The 17,180-nt window shown below is 37.1% G+C and overlaps 1 protein-coding gene across 1 annotated transcript in view; it reads right to left on the bottom strand.

Annotated features, from left to right (window-relative positions):
• The window catches only part of LOC100313588 (dopamine transporter-like protein), a 205,695-nt gene extending 188,974 nt beyond the window's left edge, over positions 1–16,721 (bottom strand). Inside the window, exon 1 of the mRNA XM_085490840.1 lies at positions 16,587–16,721. The gene's annotated coding sequence lies outside the window, so the exon portion shown is untranslated. The remainder of the gene's footprint in view (positions 1–16,586) is intronic.
• Positions 16,722–17,180: the final 459 nt, after the last annotated feature.

The raw sequence follows: 17,180 nt of genomic DNA, 5'->3' as shown, positions 1-17,180 counted from the left end.
ATAGTAAATGATCCAAGTCAATGTGTGTAGTACATGATGCAAGTCAATGTGTGTAGTACATGATCCAAGTCAATGTGTTCAGTACATGATCAATGTCAATGTATGTAGTACAGGATCAAAGTCAATGTGTGTAGTACATGATCCAAAGCAATGTGTGTAGTACATGATCCAAGTCAATGTGTTCAGTACATGATTCAAGTCAATGTGTGTTGACCAGGATCCAAGTCAATGTGTGCAGTACATGATCCAAGTCAATGTATGTAGTACAGGATCAAAGTCAATGTGTGTAGTACATGATCCAAAGCAATGTGTGTAGTACATGATCCAAGTCAATGTGTTCAGTACATGATTCAAGTCAATGTGTGTTGTACAGGATCCAAGTCAATGTGTTGAGTGCATGATCCAAGTCAATGCGTGTAGTACATGATCCAAGTCAATGTGTGCTGTACATGATCCAAGTCAATGTATGTAGTGCAGGATCCAAGTCAATGTGTGTAGAACATGATCCAAGTCAATGTGTGTAGTACATGATCCAAGTCAATGTGTGTGGCACATGATCCAATCAATGAGGGTAGTACATAATCCAAGTCAATGTGTCAGTACATGATCCAAGCCAATGTGTGTAGAACATGATGTAAGTCAATGAGATCAGTGCATGATCCAAGTCAATGTGTGTAGTACATGATCCAAGTCAATGTGTTCAGTACATGATCCAGGTCAATGTGTTCAGTACATGATCCAAGTCAATGTGTATAGTACATGATCCAAGTCAATGCGTGCAGTACATGATCCAAGTCAATGTGTTTAGAGCATGATCCAAGGCAATTGGTGTAGTACATGATCCAAGTCAAATTTTGTAGTACAGAATCCAAGTCAATGTGTGTAGTACATGATCCAATCAATGTGGTCAGTACATGATCCAAGTCAATGTGTGTAGTACATGATCCAAGTCAATGTGTTCAGTACATGATCCAATTCAATGTGTATAGTAAATGATCCAAATCAATGTCCTTTGTACATGATGCAAGTCAATGTGTTCGGTACATGATCCAAGTCAATGAGTGTAGTACATGATCCAAGTCAATGTGTGTAGAACATGATCCAAGTCAATGTGTGCAGAACATGATCCAGGTCAGATCGAAGTCAATGTGTGCAGAACATGATCCAGGTCAATGTGTGTAGTACATGATGCAAGTCAATGAGTGTAGAACATGATGCAAGTCAATGTCTGTAGTACATGATCCAAGTCAATGTGTTCAGTATATGATCCTCGTCAATGTATGTAGTACATGATCCAGGTCAATGTGTATAGTACATGATCCAAGTCAATGTGTTCAGTACATGATCCAGGTCAATGTGTGTAGTACATGATGCAAGTCAATGTGTGTAGTACATGATCCAAGTCAAATTTTGTAGCACAGAATCCAAGTGAATGTGTCAGTACATGATCCAAGTCAATGGGTATAGTAAATGATCCAAGTGAATGTGTATAGTACATGATCAATGTCAATGTATGGTGTACAGGATCCAAGTCAATGTGTGTAGTACATGATCCAAAGCAATGTGTGTAGTACATGATCCAAGTCAATGTGTTCAGTATATGATTCAAGTCAATGTGTGTTGTACAGGATCCAAGTCAATGTGTTGAGTGCATGATCCAAGTCAATGCGTGTGGTACATGATCCAAGAAAATGTGTGCAGTACATGATCCAAGTCAATGTGTATAGTACATGATCCAAGTCAATGCGTGTAGTACATGATCCCAGTCAATGTGTGTAGTACATGATGCGAGTCAATGTGTGTAGTACATGATCCAAGTCAATGTGTGCACTACTGACTCCAAGTCAATGTGTTCAGAACATGATCCAAGTCAATTGGTGTACTACATGATCCAAGTCAAATTTTGTAGTACAGAATACAAGTCAATGTGTCAGTACATGATCCAAGTCAATGGGTAGAGTAAATGAGCCAAGTCAATGTGTATAGTATATGATCCAAGTCAATGTGTGTAGTACATGATGCAAGTCAATGTGTGTAGTACATGATTCAAGTCAATGTGTTCAGTACATGATCCAGGTCATTGTGTGTAGTACATGATGCAAGTCAATGTGTGTAGTACATGATGCAAGTCAACTGGTGTAGTACATGATCCAAGTCAAATTTTGTAGTACAGAATCCACGTCAATGTGTCAGTACATGATCCAAGTCAATGGGTATAGTAAATGATCCAAGTCAATGTGTGTAGTACATGATGCAAGTCAATGTGTGTAGTACATGATCCAAGTCAATGTGTTCAGTACATGATCAATGTCAATGTATGTAGTACAGGATCAAAGTCAATGTGTGTAGTACATGATCCAAAGCAATGTGTGTAGTACATGATCCAAGTCAATGTGTTCAGTACATGATTCAAGTCAATGTGTGTTGACCAGGATCCAAGTCAATGTGTGCAGTACATGATCCAAGTCAATGTATGTAGTGCAGGATCCAAGTCAATGTGTGTAGTACATGATCCAAGTCAATGTGTGTAGTACATGATCCAAGTCAATGTGTGTGGTGCATGATCCAATCAATGAGGGTAGTACATAATCCAAGTCAATGTGTCAATACATGATCCAAGCCAATGTGTGCAGAACATGATGCAAGTCAATGAGTTCAGTGCATGATCCAAGTCAATGAGTTGTACATGATCCAAGTCAATGTGTTCAGTACATGATCCAGGTCAATGTGTTCAGTACATGATCCAAGTCAATGTGTATAGTACATGATCCAAGTCAATGCGTGTAGTACATGATCCAAGTCAATGTGTTTAGAGCATGATCCAAGTCAATTGGTGTAGTACATGATCCAAGTCAAATTTTGTAGTACAGAATCCAAGTCAATGTGTGTAGAACATGATCCAATCAATGTGGTCAGTACATAATCTAAGTCAATGTGTATTGTACAGGATCCAAGTCAATGTGTTCAGTACATGAACCAAGTCAATGTGTGTAGTACATGATCCAAGTCAATGTGTTCAGTACATGATCCAATTCAATGTGTATAGTAAATGATCCAAATCAATGTCCTTTGTACATGATGCAAGTCAATGTGTTCGGTACATGATCCAAGTCAATGAGTGTAGTACATGATCCAAGTCAATGTGTGTAGAACATGATCGAAGTCAATGTGTGCAGAACATGATCCAGGTCAATGTGTGTAGTACATGATGCAAGTCAATGAGTGTAGAACATGATGCAATTCAATGTGTGTAGTACATGATCCAAGTCAATGTGTTCAGTACATGATCAATGTCAATGTATGTAGTACAGGATCAAAGTCAATGTGTGTAGTACATGATCCAAAGCAATGTGTGTAGTACATGATCCAAGTCAATGTGTTCAGTACATGATTCAAGTCAATGTGTGTTGTACAGGATCCAAGTCAATGTGTTGAGTGCATGATCCAAGTCAATGCGTGTAGTACATGATCCAAGTCAATGTGTGCAGTACATGATCCAAGTCAATGTATGTAGTGCAGGATCCAATTCAATGTGTGTAGTACATGATCCAAGTCAATGTGTGTAGTACATGATCCAAGTCAATGTGTGTGGTGCATGATCCAATCAATGAGGGTAGTACATAATCCAAGTCAATGTGTCAGTACATGATCCAAGCCAATGTGTGCAGAACATGATGCAAGTCAATGAGTTCAGTGCATGATCCAAGTCAATGTGTATAGTACATGATCCAAGTCAATGCGTGTAGTACATGATCCAAGTCAATGTGTTTAGAGCATGATCCAAGTCAATTGGTGTAGTACATGATCCAAGTCAAATTTTGTAGTACAGAATCCAAGTCAATGTGTGTAGTACATGATGCAATCAATGTGGTCAGTACATAATCTAAGTCAATGTGTATTGTACAGGATCCATGTCAATGTGTTCAGTACATGAACCAAGTCAATGTGTGTAGTACATGATCCAAGTCAATGTGTTCAGTACATGATCCAATTCAATGTGTATAGTAAATGATCCAAATCAATGTCCTTTGTACATGATGCAAGTCAATGTGTTCGGTACATGATCCAAGTCAATGAGTGAAGTACATGATCCAAGTCAATGTGTGTAGAACATGATCGAAGTCAATGTGTGCAGAACATGATCCAGGTCAATGTGTGTAGTACATGATGCAAGTCAATGAGTGTAGAACATGATGCAAGTCAATGTGTGTAGTACATGATCCAAGTCAATGTGTTCAGTATATGATCCTCGTCAATGTATGTAGTACATGATCCAGGTCAATGTGTGTAGTACATGATGCAAGTCAATGTTTGTAGTACAAGATCCAAGTCAATGTGTGTAGTACATGATCCAAGTCAATGTGTTCAGTACATGATCCAGGTCAATGTGTGTAGTACATGATGCAAGTCAATGTGTGTAGTACATGATCCAAATCAATGCGTGTAGTACATGATCCAAGCCAATGTGTGCAGAACATGATGCAAGTCAATGAGTTCAGTGCATGATCTCAGTCAATGTGTGTAGTACATGGTCCAAGTAAATGGGTGTAGTACATGATCCAAGTAAATGTGTATAGTACATGATCCAAGTCAATGCGTGTAGTACATGATCCCAGTCAATGTGTGTAGTACATGATGCGAGTCATTGAGTTCAGTGCATGATCTCAGTCAATGTGTGTAGTACATGGTCCAAGTAAATGGGTGTAGTACATGATCCAAGTCAATGTGTATAGTACATGATCCAAGTCAATGCGTGTAGTACATGATCTCAGTCAATGTGTGTAGTACATGGTCCAAGTAAATGGATGTAGTACATGATCCAAGTCAATGTGTATAGTACATGATCCAAGTCAGTGCGTGTAGTACATGATCCCAGTCAATGTGTGTAGTACATGATGCGAGTCAATGTGTGTAGTACATGATCCAAGTCAATGTGTTCAGTACATGATCCAGGTCAACGTGTGTAGTACATGATGCAGGTCAATGTGTGTAGTACATGATCCAAGTCAATGTGTTCAGTATATGATCCACGTCAATGTGTGTAGTACATGATGCAAGTCAATGTGTGTAGTACATGATCCAAGTCAATGTGTTCAGTACATGATCCAGGTCAATGTGTGTAGTACATGATGCAAGGCAATGTGTGTAGTACATGATGCAAGTCAATGTGTGTAGTACATGATCCAAGTCAATGTGTTCAGTATATGATCCACGTCAATGTGTGTAGTACATGATGCAATTCAATGTGTGTAGTACATGATCCAAGTCAATGTGTTCAGTACATGATCTCAGTCAATGTGTGTAGTACATGGTCCAAGTCAATGGGTGTAGTACATGATCCAAGTCAATGTGTATAGTACATTATCCAAGTCAATGCGTGTAGTACATGATCCCAGTCAATGTGTTTAGTACATGATGCGAGTCAATGTGTGTAGTACATGATTCAAGTCAATGTGTGCACTACTGACTCCAAGTCAATGTGTTCAGAACATGATCCAAGTCAATTGGTGTACTACATGATCCAAGTCAAATTTTGTAGTACAGAATCCAAGTCAATGTTTCAGTACATGATCCAAGTCAATAGGTATAGTAAATGATCCAAGCCAATGTGTATAGTATATGATCCAAGTCAATGTGTAGTACATGATCCAAGTCAATGTGTGTAGTACATAATCCAAGTCAATGTGTATAGTACATGATCCAATCAATGCGTGTAGTACGTGATCCAAACCAATGTGTGTAGTACATGATACGAGTCAATGTGTGTAGTACATGGTCCAAGTCAATGGGTGTAGTACATTATCTAAGTCAATGCGTGTAGTACATGATCCCAGTCAATGTGTGTAGTACATGATGCGAGTCAATGTGTGTAGTACATGATTCAAGCCAAGGTGGGCACTACTGACTCCAAGTCAATGTGTTCAGAACATGATCCAAGTCAATTGGTGTACTACATGATCCAAGTAAAATTTTGTAGTACAGAATCCAAGTCAATGGGTATAGTAAATGATCCAAGTCAATGTGTATAGTATATGATCTAAGTCAATGTGTTCAGTACATGATCCAGGTCAACGTGTGTAGTACATGATGCAGGTCAATGTGTGTAGTACATGATCCAAGTCAATGTGTTCAGTACATGATCCAGGTCAACGTGTGTAGTACATGATGCAGGACAATGTGTGTAGTACATGATCCAAGTCAATGTGTTCAGTACATGATCCAAGTCAATGTGTGTAGTACATGATGCAAGTCAATGTGTGTAGTACATGATCCAAGTCAATGTGTTCAGTACATGATCCAGGTCAATGTGTTCAGTACATGATCCAGGTCAATGTGTGTAGTACATGATGCAAGTCAATGTGTGTAGTACATGATGCAAGTCAATGTGTGTAGTACATGATCCAAGTCAATGTGTTCAGTATATGATCCACGTCAATGTGTGTAGTACATGATGCAAGTCAATGTGTGTAGTACATGATCCAAGTCAATGTGTTCAGTACACGATCCAGGTCAACGTGTGTAGTACATGATGCAAGTCAATGTGTGTAGTACATGATCCAAGTCAATGTGTTCAGTATATGATCCAAGTCAATGTGTGTAGTACATGATGCAAGTCAATGTGTGTAGTACATGATCCAAGTCAATGTGTTCAGTACATGATCCAGGTCAATGTGTTCAGTACATGATCCAGGTCAATGTGTGTAGTACATGATGCAAGTCAATGTGTGTAGTACATGATGCAAGTCAATGTGTGTAGTACTTGATCCAAGTCAATGTGTTCAGTATATGATCCACGTCAATGTGTGTAGTACATGATGCAAGTCAATGTGTGTAGTACATGATCCAAGTCAATGTGTTCAGTATATGATCCAAGTCAATGTGTGTAGTACATGATGCAAGTCAATGTGTGTAGTACATGATCCAAGTCAATGTGTTCAGTACATGATCCAGGTCAATGTGTTCAGTACATGATGCAAGTCAATGTGTTCAGTATATGATCCAAGTCAATGTGTGTAGTACATGATGCAAGTCAATGTGTGTAGTACATGATCCAAGTCAATGTGTTCAGTACATGATCCAGGTCAATGTGTGTAGTACATGATCCAAGTCAATGTGTGTAGTACATGATCCAAGTCAATGTGTTCAGTACCAAGTCAATGTGTGTAGTACATGATCTAAGTCAATGTGTGTAGTACAGGATCCAAGTCAATGTGTTCAGTATATGATACACATCAATGTGTGTAGTACAGGATCAAAGTCAATGTGTGTAGTACATGATCCAAGTCAATGTGTGTAGTACGGGATCCAAGTCAATGTGTGTAGTACTGGATCCAAGTCAATGTGTGTAGTACATGATGCAATTCAATGTGTGTAGTACAGAATCCAAGTCATTATGTTCAGTACATGAGCCAAGTCAATGTGTGTAGTACATGATCCAAGTCAATGTGTGTAGTACAGGATCCAAGTCAATGCGTGTAGTACGTGATCCAAGCCAATGTGTGCAGAACATGATGCAAGTCAATGAGTTCAGTGCATGATCTCAGTCAATGTGTGTAGTACATGGTCCAAGTCAATGGGTGTAGTACATGATCCAAGTCAATGTGTATAGTACATTATCCAAGTCAATGCGTGTAGTACACGATCCCAGTCAATGTGTTTAGTACATGATGCGAGTCAATGTGTGTAGTACATGATTCAAGTCAATGTGTGCACTACTGACTCCAAGTCAATGTGTTCAGAACATGATCCAAGTCAATTGGTGTACTACATGATCCAAGTCAAATTTTGTAGTACAGAATCCAAGTCAATGTGTCAGTACATGATCCAAGTCAATGGGTATAGTAAATGATCCAAGTCAATGTGTATAATATATGATCCAAGTCAATGTGTAGTACATGATCCAAGTCAATGTGTTCAGTACATGATCCAGGTCAATGTGTGTAGTACATGATGCAAGTCAATGTGTGTAGTACATGATCCAAGTCAATGTGTTCAGTATATGATCCAAGTCAATGTGTGTAGTACATGATGCAAGTCAATGTGTGTAGTACATGATCCAAGTCAATGTGTTCAGTACATGATCCAGGTCAATGTGTTCAGTACATGATCCAGGTCAATGTGTGTAGTACATGATGCAAGTCAATGTGTGTAGTACATGATGCAAGTCAATGTGTGTAGTACATGATCCAAGTCAATGTGTTCAGTATATGATCCACGTCAATGTGTGTAGTACATGATGCAAGTCAATGTGTGTAGTACATGATCCAAGTCAATGTGTTCAGTATATGATCCAAGTCAATGTGTGTAGTACATGATGCAAGTCAATGTGTGTAGTACATGATCCAAGTCAATGTGTTCAGTACATGATCCAGGTCAATGTGTTCAGTACATGATGCAAGTCAATGTGTGTAGTACAGGATCCAAGTCAATGTGTGTAGTACATGATCCAAGTCAATGTGTGTAGTACAGGATCCAAGTCAATGTGTTCAGTACCAAGTCAATGTGTGTAGTACATGATCTAAGTCAATGTGTGTAGTACAGGATCCAAGTCAATGTGTTCAGTATATGATACACATCAATGTGTGTAGTACAGGATCAAAGTCGATGTGTGTAGTACATGATCCAAGTCAATGTGTGTAGTACATGATCCAAGTCAATGTGTGTAGTACGGGATCCAAGTCAATGTGTGTAGTACTGGATCCAAGTCAATGTGTGTAGTACATGATCCAAGTCAATGTGTGTAGTACAGGATCCAAGTCAATGCGTGTAGTACGTGATCCAAGCCAATGTGTGCAGAACATGATGCAAGTCAATGAGTTCAGTGCATGATCTCAGTCAATGTGTGTAGTACATGGTCCAAGTCAATGGGTGTAGTACATGATCCAAGTCAATGTGTATAGTACATTATCCAAGTCAATGCGTGTAGTACACGATCCCAGTCAATGTGTTTAGTACATGATGCGAGTCAATGTGTGTAGTACATGATTCAAGTCAATGTGTGCACTACTGACTCCAAGTCAATGTGTTCAGAACATGATCCAAGTCAATTGGTGTACTACATGATCCAAGTCAAATTTTGTAGTACAGAATCCAAGTCAATGTGTCAGTACATGATCCAAGTCAATGGGTATAGTAAATGATCCAAGTCAATGTGTATAATATATGATCCAAGTCAATGTGTAGTACATGATCCAAGGCAATGTGTTCAGTACATGATCCAGGTCAATGTGTGTAGTACATGATGCAAGTCAATGTGTGTAGTACATGATCCAAGTCAATGTGTTCAGTATATGATTCACGTCAATGTGTGTAGTACATGATGCAAGTCAATGTGTGTAGTACATGATCCAAGTCAATGTGTTCAGTACATGATCCAGGTCAATGTGTGTAGTACATGATGCAAGTCAGTGTGTGTAGTACATGATGCAAGTCAATGTGTGTAGTACATGATCCAAGTCAATGTGTTCAGTATATGATCCACGTCAATGTGTGTAGTACATGATGCAAGTCAATGTGTGTAGTACATGATCCAAGTCAATGTGTTCAGTACATGATCCAGGTCAATGTGTGTAGTACATGATGCAAGTCAATGTGTGTAGTACACGATCCAAGTCAATGTGTGTAGTACACGATCCAAGTCAATGTGTGTAGTACAGGATCCAAGTCAATGTGTTCAGTACATGTTCCAAGTCAATGTGTATAGTACATGATCTAAGTCAATGTGTGTAGTACAGGATCCAAGTCAATGTGTTCAGTATATGATACACATCAATGTGTGTAGTACAGTATCAAAGTCAATGTGTGTAGTACATGATCCAAGTCAATGTGTGTAGTACGGGATCCAAGTCAATGTGTGTAGTACTGGATCCAAGTCAATGTGTGTAATACATGATGCAATTCAATGTGTGTAGTACAGGATCCAAGTCATTATGTTCAGTACATGACCCAAGTCAATGTGTGTAGTACATGATCCAAGTCAATGTGTGAAGTACAGGATCCAAGTCAATGTGTGTAGTACTGGATCCAAGTCAATGTGTGTAGTACATGATGCAATTCAATGTGTGTAGTACAGTATCCAAGTCAATATGTTCAGTACATGATCCAAGTCAATGTTTTCAGTACATGATCCAAGCCAATGTTTTTAGAACATGATCCAAGTCAATGTGTACAAAAAGGAACAAAGACAAAGCGTGGAGTACAAAATTGGAAACGATGCTTGCAGTATAGAGAGTTCATTAAAATATTCAAAAAAGGTACATGACCTCGGTCAGCGTGTGTAGTACATGATCTAATATGGACTTGATTGAAGATTGCATTAACCCAATGCCTTTTTTGCAAATCATTATATTTTTTATTTTATTTTTGAAATTGAAATAATAGTTATTGTTTTTATATTACCGCTTCGCATATTTTACGGAGTGGTGCATTGTGTATGTTTGTGGATAAGATAATATTGACTTACATTTGGTTTGATGGGTCTGTTCTTTGGAATAGATTTGCAGGAACAATCAGGAAACTATCAGACCATCATGTTAGTTTTAGCAAAGGAGCTTCATACTTATACAAGATTAGTTTAAAAAAGTCCCTGAATGGTTGATCGATAATTCGAAAAACATGACAAGTTTTTCATCTTGTAAACAATGTTTTGAATTATTACATGTAGGAAAACAAAAAACAATAAAATTGAATTTTACTCATGTGTAATTAAAAGCATACGAACCCTTGTGGTTTTCTTTTAGCATATTCAAACTTGGTCATTGTGTCATATTTGTATTTGTCCTTGGACACGTTATGAGAACATATGCGGTTAAAAGTCCTAGCTTATGTGTGAACAAAGAAGTTTGATTCGAGAAAAAGAGTCAGACTCGAGAAAAAAATATATTGCATACAAATTTTTGCAACATAACTATTCTGATTGAGATGCACTAGGTTTGTTTTGTACCCATTACAGTTTGTATATGAGTATAACTGTAGTGTTTTAAGTAGATTCACAGTAATTATGTACAATTCAAAATACACATCGATAAATGCATATGCATTTCTTTTAAATGAAACTAGTGCACAATTTGTATAACAATTTGTAATTAACATCAATGCAAATATAGAATACTGTCTCTCATATTGAAAGTACTGTCCTATGTACATACAACATAGAATAGAATAGAATAGAATAGAATAGAATAGAATAGAATAGAATAGAATAGAATAGAATAGAATAGAATAGAATAGAATAATGTTCACCTTTTCTTTTTTTCTTTTGTAGGCTTTCTGTATGTAATTTAATAACCCGAGTAGACATTGTTTGTTAGTTGTGTTTAAACTGTGTATAAATTTATCTTTGTTTTAATTTTTGAAATTTGGATTGGAGAATAGACTATATAAATCATGTCTATTTTTCTGTATAGAGATCACACTCAGTGATGAAATGAATTTCATCCTCAATCACATTACATTTGTCACATTTCCTGTCTTGAATTTTTGTTTTTGGTTGTGTGTGTCTACCCACTTCTATGTACAGTTGGTGGCAGCTAATTCTAAATTTGCTCATTGTTTGAATCGCTTGCCCATCAGTTAACTGTTGTAAATAACATTCCTGTTTAATGTTTTTTTTGAAAAAACCTCAGTTTAGATTCTGTACTTTGCATGTCTCTGTTCCATTTGTCAATGCAGTACTTTGCTGTCATTTTGTTGAAGTTTTGTTTTGTGATATTCATATGGATTTGATGTTCATTCACTATTTTGTTGAATCTTGTTAGCCAGTAATCATTTTTTTTAGTTTGTTTCCATTTCCTTCATAGCATGGAAAGCTATGTTGTCTGCAATGAAATTTAAAATTTGTACATAGTTATTGCCTTAGAGTATAGTAAGTGTAACAATGGTAATCTACCAGTATCCATTCTTACTGCAATGTTGCTTGATCATTCTGTTATTCACATTTAGAATGTGCCTACAGAATCTGAGGTGGACTTTTTCTGTTTCTGTCCCAGTTTTTGTTCGTACATACTCCCCATATTTCAACCCCATATGTTAATATTGGTATTTGTGTGGTGTCAAACAATTTTCTTTTAATAGTAATATTGTTTCTATTGTTATTATAGATAGGTGCTTGTGCCCTTTCTGCTCTCTTTGCTTTTTTGCTAGTGTTGACATTGTTAAGTCCATAGACCCATTACTATTAAAATTAACCACCCAGATAGGTGAACTTTGTTGTTTTCTCAATTCTATCATTTCCATATCTTATATTTAGTTTCTCTGTATTGTAACTATTTCTATTAAATATAATTGATTTTGTTCCCTTTATGTTTACTTGTAGTCCCCATTTGTTTGCATACCTATGTAGACAATTCATGGAATTTTGCAGTCCATCTTTACTTTGTGACATAAGGATGATGTCATCTGCATATAACAGACATGGAATTGGTGTGTTATATAATTGTGGGAGACTGTCTTCTTTATCCAACTCGTCAATTAAGTCATTAATGTAGATATTAAATAGTGTTGGACTCAGTGGACAGCCTTGTTTTACACCGTTTTCCAGCTTGAATGTCAGGGTTACTTTATCTTCAAGTTTGACTGCACATTTCTTGTTCAGATACATATGTTTTATGATATTGTTGGTTTGCATATTATAAATTACACCAGTATCGAAGCATTTCCTGAGATCAATAAAACTGCAGTAAAGTTCCCTTTTCTGTGCTTGATATTTTTTTATTATCGTGTGCAGGTTTGAATGAATGATGATGTTCTCATCTAGAAACTGGATTAGTCTACTATTAATGATGGAATTAAATAGTTTTCCAATGTTGCTACATAATGATATTCCCCTATAGTTATTGGTGTCATGTTTATCACATTGTTTATGCAGTGGAGTCAATAGACTGACGTTCCAGTTATTTGGATATTTTTCAGTTTGTAGTACATGATTGAACAGCTTTTGTAGTGCATCTTTTAGTGCATATAGTAAACTGTATGTTGCAACCCAAACAGTTCATTAAGTAAGGTAAGCAGTTTATTCTTATACTATATTGAACTATACTAACTAAAATTATACTTATTTTACTTTAACTGTTAATTATACTCTCTTTGTATGGTGTTTACTTTTGATAGCAGTACTAAGAAAGTACTCTTTTTTGTTTACTAGGAAAAAGATGTTTCTTTTTATTTTGTATTAATAGACTGTTTTTTTTTTCAAAATGAGTTGTACTCACATTATCCAGTACAATTTACTCCTCTCTATTAAAACTAAGATATTTTATTGTGCTTCAACATCTTGGACTCGAATAAATAATTCTCAGATCAACAACCTGGATGATGCAGTAACTCTACTGAATGTTTTGAGCAGGTGCTTTATGAGATGAGCACACAATCCATGGTTATCATCATATCTTTGTAGCTACTCTCATTAATTACATTTCGTACTATAATTATCGGTTATACCACTCTCGTCTTATTTTTCTGTGATGGGCATTTTTTTTTAGAAATTATGAGTGCATTTTCTTCTCTCTATTTAAAAGAGATATGTTTAACGTGCCTATAATATGATTTGCATTAAGTGCCCCCCCCCCACCTCGGGGTTAAATCAAGTTTCCTCAGATGAGTCAAGTCATGGAGTGGTAACTCTACTGATTGATCCAAGCAGGAAGTAATGCACACAACGATTATGATGGGGTTTGTAAAAAATCCAATGAACTCATCAGATTTTCTGTATAACACAGTAACCTGTATAAAGCTATAAGATTGTATTTAGGCTTGAGTGGCACTATATTGATCATACTTCGATTATAAATTTATTTTCTTAAAATTCATATTCATAGCAAAGTAGGTTCATAGACTAATTGCCCAATCAGATTACTGCTGCTTGCATTTTTGTTTGTATAGGTAAGTACACAGGTTCGCGTAGGTTTACAATTCTAGCACAAAAAACAGGCACGCGAGCACACGCAAATAGCAGCGAGATATGCATGTCCGTGCTCAGGATCGAAAAATATTAGGAAAGTAATTATCGTATGTTTAAGTGTACTGACCAATTTGCTTTATTGAATAGCTCGTTCACCAAGTGCGTAACTCTACGTGTAGGCTGTGGTTTTCGGTGATAATGTTGTAGTTAGGCATCGCCCGTCAGTGTGGTACCCCCCCCCCGCACACACACAGTAAACGTGTGTACGGTTACCGAGTGGGAAAAGTAGTATACGATGTCCTTATCAACTTATAAACCAGGATAATCAGTTCAAATACGAGGGAATATCGATATCAATTCAAAATTCAATTTGGACTAAAACTACTGCCATATTCGAATTGTAAAAAATATTTGTGATGTGATTTTCAAATCAGAGGTTGCCTAGCTCAACATCACTCCTTTACAAAAAAAAGACTCATGTACACTTCTATAAAAAATTGTATTACACGTCTATATTGGTGTTTATCAATCCCGTTAAATCAGTTGAATTGTGAGACATGTATTTTTGTATTTATATCTATTCATATTAGTGTTTCAATAAGCGCAATGTAACGTTGGTTCTAAAAATAAATTACTTCGTCGTGGTCGTCGCGTGTTAGGATATCAGGTGAACAATGTATTTAACACGAGTTGTTTCATATTGAACAGGGCGCGATGCCCTTAAATCGCAGCCGATAAACTAGCCGCAATGCACGTTCAAGGAGCGGCGTTGATGTATGCGAATGAATAAAAGGAACCGCAACGCCTAGGACGCATACGCAGATATCATTCCAATGTTAGCTTTTGTTGGCGAAACAGCTGAGAATGCTGTGATAAATAGGATATCAAAATTCGTAGAAAAATGTCGTATTCTTACGATAAATACGGTATTACAATGTCACTTCATATATACTGCACAGTGTGCCATATACTAGTTGTCCGTATCTATATCTAATAGGATGACCTATAAAACCCTTATGAAGCGTCTCTATGGAAACGTATAGGTTTACCTTTAGAAATCTATAGATTTACCTATAGTAATAGTATTTGACTATAGTAACATACATTATTGTCTGTAGAAATATTGGGAGAAAGGTTGCACCCTTTACTTAAATCGTGGGAAAAATTAAAAAAATCCTTACACAGTGAACAGGTATTATAAGTAAACGGGACTGAATTGAATAAAGAAAGAGTACTATCCTAGTAAATGATGACAAAGGACGCTGAACAAAAACTGTCCGCTATCGAAGCAGACTTTTAGAAAAATATTCACAAGCCGAACATGTTGTTCAGCTTGCAATTTTAGTATCAAGAGATGTTTAACATTGACGTGGTATTCCCGAGATGAGCCGTAACTAAGGAAGCAAGAATGGCCGTCTAACAAACAATTATCCATATTTCCCTCTCATCGTCATTAAAAGGTTAACATTTTAAGCTAAATGTAACTATTTGTAAATACAAAATGCTTGGGAGCTTAATATCACCTCCAACCGAGTCAACACTTCATTAAAAGCATTATATTCCAAGTGGCATAAGTGCCGATATTTGAGCCGAGTATAACCCGAAACAGATTGTATCAAGTCAGAATTCCATCACGTGACTCGAATTCCAATTTAATGTGAAATTATTTACAATGTGGCCGAAACTCACTAACTCGGAATAAGAGATGACCTACTAACACAACCCATCCACTATTTACTTTGATCATTTGAAAGTGTCAAATGTTTTAGTTTAACCCAATTCGTAGTTTCCCGTCGATAGACTGCCCAGACAGTAGCTTTACATGTTCCGGGTGCCACCGTGTATTATCCCTGCAACTGTGTGACGTCACAATAAATTGTACAAGGGAGAACTGAAATAAGATAAGCGGGGCTGTCAAGATTACACGTCTACTCGTGTGATTATTTTGTGGATAATTTACGACATTTCTGTACGATTAAAATATATTGTATCACTGACACTATTGGCGTGAAGGTCGTCCCAGATAATCTCGTCAATTGGTTTAGCAAATGATCATGTAAGCTGCGAATTGACGTCATCGATACACATGTTCAAATGCAACTTTGAAGTTCATGTTTACGTAGATTCTTTGTATAATTAACAAACCAAAAATCTGGTCCGATATATAATTGTGTATAAGCGTTTAGTTGTTTTGTCTAAAGACCACCCAGCCGTGATATCTAGATAAGAACAATGCTAACGTATAGAGCATTTAACCCAACTCTTGTAATGATTGATATTTATTGGGTGGTTTATGGCCTTTCGGGTATTCCACTGTTTCTGAAAAAACACCAAATAAGCTGAGAAGAACAAAACATTTTCGGATTGAAAGTCAGTTGCGTATTGCTATGCACGGAATCGAATTCCGAGTAATGTGCGCCAAATCGTGGTCAACGTCTGTGAAATATTGTTGGAGACGACTAAGACTGGCCCGGGGAGTAAACCGATACGACACGTTGACTGTTTGTTTTCTAACTATGACGCAAATGTAGATAAACGACAGTATAAGTAAATAAAAGACTGCGCGCAAGATAAACACGATGTGACAGTTATTGGAAGCCAATACCGTAGTAATGAGTGTTAACAGCAATGGTCTTGTTAAACATAAACCAACGTCTGCAATGAAAAGAAAAAAACACTTTAAACTTACCTAAATTATTGGCTTTACTGTAAGCAGTGCAAGTTTGGGTTCATTTACTGGCAACGACTTGAACTAGTGAAGTACGGTGTGGCAGAAATTAAATTACTGGCGCACAATCTCTTCATTTGTAGAAGCTTTCTGATTTGACCGATAACTTTGTTTGACCAGTATAAACTACAGTGTTTAGAGTATCATCTCCCCGAGCAAACAATAGTCAGTGGTGAGTATTTGTGCCGTGATCTTTCTCGCTGGCTCTATCGAAACTGTAAACGTCTTTGTAATCAGTTGAAAAGTCCACTTTTATGTCACTTCATTAAAACCATGTAATAGTGGTCTCGGTGATCTTGCAGTCTACGATGCTAATGGAGCTCTAGTGGAGTGCAGGTAATCGTAACGTTATATGTATACTACCTTTGGCTACCGTCTGCTAGACTACGTCGATGTCACTCACACATGTACATGGATTACAATAAAGTTCTGGTTGTGGACGTATTCACCAAACATGCCAATAAACCAACGAATCACTCTTCTCTGTCAAACCGTTGGGAGCGCTGTTTATCATGGACGGTGTAACTGAATATACACATGGGTGCCATATGATAG

The sequence above is a fragment of the Saccoglossus kowalevskii genome, chromosome 16 (genome assembly GCF_978046115.1).
Source record: "Saccoglossus kowalevskii chromosome 16, keSacKowa6.1, whole genome shotgun sequence".
Classification (NCBI taxonomy): domain Eukaryota; kingdom Metazoa; phylum Hemichordata; class Enteropneusta; family Harrimaniidae; genus Saccoglossus; species Saccoglossus kowalevskii.
This window is presented reverse-complemented; position numbering and strand designations above follow the sequence as displayed.